Here is a 7,592-nt window from a genome sequence, read left to right as displayed (position 1 = left end):
TCAGTTCAAAATGCAGAAATCAGCGGTCTTCTGTGTCCTTCGCGCTGGGAGTTGGAGACTGCAGCTGTTCCTATTCGGCCATCTTGCTCCGCCCCCCCGTGGTTATATTTTTAAATTACCACACTGATTAGTAAATTCAGGGAGAGAGTCTTTGAGACTATGCAAATACTCTATTTCTGCTTTTCCACTGATTTTAGTTATCATTGGTGGATCTTGGCTGCAACCATTATTACTGTGGTATTCCAAATGGTGATGTCCTGTGTGAACTATGAAAACTTGAGACAGGTCTCAGTTATTTTAGAAAGTTTGTTTTGTGGCTGGGTGCTGTGGCTCATGCCTGTAATCCCAGCACTTTGGGAAGCCGAGGCGGATGGATCATGAGGTCAGCAGTTAAAGACCAGGCTGACACTCTGTCTCAAAAAATAAAGAAAGTTTGTTTTGCCAGGGTTGAGGACGCAGGCCTGTGACACAGCCTCAGAAGGTCCTGACATGTGCCCAAGATGGTCAGAGCACAGCTTGCTTTTATACATTTTAGGGAAACATGAGACATCAATCAACGTATGTAAAATGAACATTGGTTCAGTCCAAAAAGGTGGCAAAAGCAGGACAACTGGAAGCAGGGAGGGTGGTTCCAGGAAGCAGGGAGGGTGCTTCCAGGTCAAAGGTAGGTGAAAGACAAATGGTTGCATTCTTGTTGTTGTTGTTGTTGTTGTTGTTGAGATGGAGTCTTACTCTTATCACCCAGGCTAGAGTGCAGTGGCGCAATCTCGGCCCACTGCAAACCTCTGCCTTCCAGGTTCAAGCTGTTCTCCTGCCTCAGCCTCCTGAGTAGCTGGGATTACAGGCACTTGCCACCATGCCCAGCTAATTTTTGTACTTTTAGTAGAGACGGGGTTTCACCATGTTGGCCAGGCTGGTCTCAAACTCCTGACCTCAGGTGATCCACCCGCCTCAGCCTTCCAAAGTGCTGGGATTACAGGTGTGAGCCACTGTACCCAACCTTCTTTCTCTTTTTTTCTCTACACAGTATTTTCTCACAGAGCAAGAAGTTTCAATTTTAATAAAGTCTAATTTATCATTTTTTTCTTTTATAGATTGTGATGTTTGTGTAAAATTTAAAAACTCTTTGCCTAATCAAGGCCACAAAGACTTTCTCCTACTTATACATCTGTAAGCTGTAGAATTTTAAGTGTATTTAAGCCTATAATCCATTTTGAGATAATTTTTTTATGACATTGAAATATAAGTCAATATTCTTGTTTGCTTGTTTCTTTGCATATGTATTTTTCTTTTCTTTTCTTTTTTTTTTTCCCCCCGAGACAGAGTTTCATTCTTGTCACCCAGGCTGGAGTGCAGTGGCATGATCTTGGCTCACTGCCACCTCTGCCTCGTGGATTTAAGCGATTCTCCTGCCTCAGCCTCTGGAGTAGCTGGAATTACAGGCACACACCACCACACCCAGCTAAGTTTTGTATTTGTAGTAGAGACGGGGTTTCACCATGTTGGCCAGGCTCATCTTGAACCCCTGACCTCGTGATCCACCTGCCTCGGCCTCCCAAAGTGCTGGGATTACAGGCATGAGCCACTGCACCCAGCCTGCATATGTATGCTTAAATGTTCCAGTACCATTTGTTAAAAAGACGATCTTTTCTCTACTGAATTGTCTTTGCACCTGTGTCAAAAATCAAACGACCACATTTGTGTGGGTTTATTCCTGTGCTTTCTATTCATTCCACTGATCTATGTGCTATGGTTTGGATGTATTCTCCAAAGTTTATGTGTTGGAACCTTTATCTCCAATGCAACAGTATTGAGAGGTGGGACATATAAAAGGTAATTAGAGGCAGAGCCCTCATGACTGGATTAAGACCCTTAACTTGGTAGTAGGTTCCTTTTAAAAAGATGAGTTCAGCCTCATTTCCTGTCTCACCATATGCTTATTCTGCCATGTTGTGACACAGCAAGAAGACCCTCACAAGATGTGGCCCCTTGATCTTGGACTTCCCAGTATCCGGAACCATGAGCCACATAAACTGCTGTTCATTATAAATTACCCAGTGATGTAGTTTGGATATTTGTCCCCACCCAAATCTCACATTGAAATATAATCCCCATTGTTGGAGGTGGGTCCTGCTGGGATGTGTTGAGGTCATGGGGGCGGACCTCTCATGGCTTGGTGCTGTTCTTGCAATAATGGGTGAATCTCATGAGATCCGGCTGTGTAAGAGTGTGTGGTACCTCTCCCTCAACTCTCTCTCTTTTGCCCCTGCTTTCACCATGTGACATGCCTATTCCCACTTCACCTTTTCCAATGATTATAAGTTTCCTGAGGTTTCCTTAGAAGCAGATGCAGGTCCTATGCTTCCTGTAAAGCCTGCAGAACCATGAGCCAATTAAATCTCTTTTCTTATAAATTATCTAGTCTCGGGTATTTGTTTATTGCAATGTAAGAACAGTCCAATACACCAAGTCTGTGGTATTAGGTTAGAGAAGTATGAAATGAACTAAGACAGAATAGTGGTGCTAGAGAGTCAGTTGTTGCTATAACAATTACCAGTAAATGTGGAAGCAACTTTGGAAGTGGGTAATGGGTAGACGACAGAAGAATTGGGAGAGAGGTTAGAAGAGTCTATGTTGCTATGAAACGAACATTAAGGGTAATTCTTGTGAGGGCACAGAATACAAGAATAGCTACAGGGAAAGTCTGAGTCTTCCTAGAAATTACTTAAATGGTCATGACCAGAATGCTGTTAGAAATATGGATGGTTGTAATCCCAGCACTTTGGGAGGCCGAGGCAGGCGATCACGAGGTCAGGAGATTGAGACCATCCTGGGTAACACGGTGAAACCCCGTCTCTACTAAAAAATACAAAAAATTAGCCGGGCGCGGTGGCGGGTGCCTGTAGTCCCAGCTACTTGGGAGGCTGAGGCAGGAGAATGGCGTGAACCCGGGAGGCGGAGCTTGCAGTGAGCAGTGATTGCGCCACTGCACTCCAGCCTGGGCCACAGAGCCAGACTCCGTCTCAAAAAAAAAACAAAAGAAAAGAAAAGAAATATGGATGGTAAAGGCCTTTATGATGAGGTATCAGAGAGTAATGAAGAATAACTTATTAGAAACTGGAGCAAAGGCTATCCTGTTACAAAGTGGCAAAGATTTTGACTGAATTGTGTTTGTGTTTAAGGTCTTTATGAAAGGCAGAATTTTAAAGTAATGAACTAGGACATCTGGTGGAAGAAATTTCTTTTTTTTCTAGAGACAGAGTTTTGCTCTTGTTGTCCAGGCTGGAGTACAGTGGCTCAATATTGGCTCACTGCAACCTCCACCTCCCATGTTCAAGTGATTCTCCTCCCTCAGCTTCCCAAGTAGCTGGGATTACAGGCAACCGCCACCCATGCCTGGCTAATTTTTTGTATTTTTAGTAGAAACAGGGTTTCACCATGTTGGGCAGGCTGGCCAAGCTGGTCTCAAACTCCTGAACTTAAAATTTCAAAGCAAAATCCCAAAGGAGCTTCATGGATACTTTTTTTTTTTTTGACATGGAGTCTTGTTCTGTCCTCAGGCTGGAGTGCAGTGGTGTGATATCAGTTCACTGCAACCTCCGCCTCTTGGGTTCAAGCGATTCTCCTGCCTCAGCCTACCAAGTAGCCGAGATTACAGGTGTGAACCACCATGTCTGGCTAATTTTTGTATTTTTAGTAGAGACGGTGTTTTACTATGTTGGTCAGGCTGGCCTTGAACTCCTGACTTCAGGTGATCTGCCCACCTTGGCCTCCCAAAGTGCTGGGATTACAGGCATGAGCCACCACACCCAGCCTAAGCTGCATGGCTACTTTGTTGTTTTTTCTTTTTGAGACGGAGTCTCGCTCTGTTGCCCAGGCTGGATTGCAGTGGCGCGATCTCTGCTCACTGCAAGCTCCACCTCCTGGGTTCAGCCATTCTCCTGCCCCAGCCTCCCGCGTAGCTGGGACTACAGGTGCCTGCCACTATACCTGGCTAATTTTTTTGTATTTTTAGTGCAGATGGGTTTTCGCCGTGTTAGCCAGGATGGTCTTGATCTCCTGACCTCGTGATCCACCCACCTCAGCCTCCCTAACAGCGCATAGTAAGATGCAAGAATTCAGAAATGATTTAGAGACAAATTTTATAATTAAAAAGAAGAAAAAAGCAGAGTAAAAAGGTTTGGAAAATTTGCAGCCTGGCCATGTGAAGAATCCAAAGGCATCTTTAGGAGGGTCAACCAAGGGTGTGGCCAAATGACTCTTTGCTAAGAAGATTGGTACTGATGGAAAGGAGCCAGGTGCTAATCACTAAGACAGGGGGAGAAAGACTGGGAAGGCATTTGAGAAATCTCTGAGACTGTCTCTCTAATCTAGGACCTTTAGGACCAGGTGTCCAGAGAGCACCCACAGCACCTCAGCATTTGCTGCCCTGCACCACATTCCAGTGCACTGGTCCTCAGTCACTCCAGCTACTGTTCAGATGGGCCCAGCAGTAAACCTTGATGGTGTCCACATTTTGCAGATGGCAAGGTGGTTATATAGGTTCTAATTCTTCAGATGGCAAGGTGACTACATAGGTTCACCTCAAGCAGTAAGTACTGTACCAGATGGCAAAAGCAGTAAGCCTTGATGATGTCCACATTCTGCAGATGACAAAGTGGCTATATAGGTTCTAATTCTTCAGATGGCAAGGTGGCTACACAGGTTTAGCTCCCCCCAGGTCCTACTGACACGAGGAGTAGAAAGAAAGTGGAGCATTGACTTGCACTATCTTGTTTGGTCTCACTGATGCCAAGTGGGGATGGAGGCTTAGCTTGGCACTCTAGCCCTTTGTCATTATCTTGGCAAGGGAATCAAAACACTGCCTGCTTCCACCAGGTGAGATTTGGAAGATTAGTTCCTGGATCAGCCCATTAACACTATTCCAGGAGGTCAGCTGGAGCACCTTCTGCTTCTTGATAAGTAGGGATAGAAGATCAGCTCCCTGCTTGGGTTGCCAATATCACCCAGCAGGGGAACTTGGAGCATTGCTTGCTTCTACCAGGAAGGGAATGGAGGATTAGTGGGGAAATCAGAGCACCACCACCTGCTTCCACAGGGCAGGGGAGTGGGTGGGTTCTGTTAGGCTACTCTTTTTCTGGTCCTTTGGCTAGAGAAAAAGGCTCTTTAGGACCTTTTGGTTTTTTTTGTTGTTTTTTGGGGGGTTTTTTTTCCTGTCTTTTGGAGGCTTCTGTAGTGCTCTATGATATTTGGGAGGCAATAAGAAAACCCATGGAATTCATCATATTGCTGAAGACGCAAGGTCCCTGGGCAGACTGCCTTCTTCTTTCTGTCAGTTTGTTTTGTTTTCTTTTTTGAGACAAGGTCTGGCTCTATCACTCAGGCTGGAGTGCAGCGATATGATCTTGGCTCACTGCAACCTCTGCCTCCTGGGCTCAAACCATCCTCCCACCTCAGCCTCCTGAGTAGCTGAGACTACAGGCAGGCACCACCATGCCAGACTTATTTTGTATTTTTTGGTAGAGACTGGGTTCTGCCATGTTTCCCAGGCTGGCCTTGGCCTTGCAAAGTGCTGTGATTACAGGTCTGAGCCACTGCACCCAACCTCTACCTTTCAGAGTCTTTCTAACTCTGAAGGCTGTGTTATATCTAGGTTATTTTTTTTTTTTTTTTTTTTGAGATGGAGTCTCTCTCTGTCACCCAAGTTGGAGTGCAGTTGCGTGATCTCGGCTTATTGCAACCTCTGCTTTCGGGTTCCAGCGATTCTCCTGCCTCAGCTTCCTGAGCAGCTGGGATTACAGACGTGTGCCACCATGCCCAGCTACTTTTTGTGTTTTTAGCAGAGACAGGAGTTTTATCATCTTGGACGGGCTGGTCTTGAACTCCTGACCTCATGATCTACCCGCCTCAGCCTCCCAAAGTGCTAGGATTACAGGCGTGAGCCACTGTGCCTGGCCTTTTTTGTATTATTAGTAGACATGGGTTTCACCATATTGGCCAGGGTGGTCTCGAACTCCTGACCTCAGGTAATCCTCCTGCCTCAGCCTCCCAAAGTGCTGGGATTACAGGTGTGAGCCACCACAGCTAGTCTTTTTTTTTTTTGAGACAGAGTCTCACTCTGTCACCCAGGCTGGAGTGCAATGGCGTGATCTTGGCTCACTGCAACCTCCACCTCCCAGGTTCAAGCAGTTTTCCTGCCTCAGCCTCCCAGGTAGCTGGAATTACAGGCGCATGCCACAACGCCTGGCTAATTTTTGTATTTTTAGTAGAGACAAGGATTTACCATGTTGGCCAGTCTAGTCTTGAACTCCTGACCTTGTGATCTGCCTGCCTCGGCCTCCCAAAGTGCAAGGATTACAGGTGTGAGCCACCACCCCCGGCCTGCCTTACATATTCTTGTTTAAGCTTACAATTTTGATTTTAAAACATGCTGTGGAAACCACCCCCACCTGTGAGTTAGTACATCCACATCCATACTTTTAATGGTGATCTACTTCATCTTCACATTGCTTTCAATTGTTTGTTGTTATGAACTCATTTGCAAGGTATACCTGATGGTTAATTTTATGTGTTAATTTGGTTAGACCACAATGTTCAGATATTTGGTCAACATTACTCTGGATGTTTCTGTGAAGGTGTTTTTGGATAAAATTAAGATTTAAATTGGTGAACTTTGAATAGAAAAGATTAACAAAGACTGACCTCCCCTGAGCAAGAGAGGATTCTGCCAGTGGACTGCATTGTGACTCAGACTGCAACTCTTCCCTGCTGGCCTACGTTGCAGATTTTTGGACCAAGGAAGCCTTCACAATTGTGTCAGCCTTTTCTCTGACAACTGACTAATGTATAGACTCACTTGACAATTTTGGGATTATTTTAACTGTAAGATTGCTAAAGAATATTCTCACGTTGAAGTATGATACAAATAAGCTTCTAGAAAGTTTATACAACTTAATACAATTTGATAGAAGTAAACATTTTTCCCCACATCTACATCAAGCTTGAATATTTCCCAGTATTTAAATTAAGCTTTTCATATAAGTTTTAAAATGTTTTCCAGTCTTAGATGTCATAATGGTATATTATGTGATATTTTAAATGTCTCCATTTCTTTCGTTTTTCGCAATATACTTTTGACTGGGAATATGGTTTGGATCTGTGTCTCCACCAAAGCTGCTGTTGAACTGTAACCCCGAATGTTGGAAGTGGGGCCTTTGGGAGTTGATTGGATCATGAGGTGAGTTTTTCATGAATGGTTTAGCAACCTACCCCCATACTGTTCTTGTGATAGTGAGTTCTTGTGAGATCTGATCATTTAAAAGTGTGTGGCACCTGCCCTTCTCTCTCTTGCTCCTATTCCAACCATGTAAAGTGCTTGCTCCCTGTTTGCCTTCTGCCATGATTGGAAGTTTCCTGAGGTCTCCCCAGAGGCTGAGCCAGATGCCAGCATCATGCTTCCTGTACAGCCTGTGGAACCATGAGCTAGTTAAACCTCTTTTCTTTAAAATTACCCAGTCTCAGGGATTTCTTTATAGCAATGTGAGAACAGACTAATACAATTGGGTTGTTTCCTAATTGTTGAGTTTTTAAAA

The sequence above is a fragment of the Colobus angolensis genome, unplaced genomic scaffold (genome assembly GCF_000951035.1).
Source record: "Colobus angolensis palliatus isolate OR3802 unplaced genomic scaffold, Cang.pa_1.0 Scaffold524, whole genome shotgun sequence".
Taxonomy (NCBI): Eukaryota; Metazoa; Chordata; class Mammalia; order Primates; family Cercopithecidae; genus Colobus; species Colobus angolensis.
Note: the sequence above shows the minus strand (reverse complement) of the source record.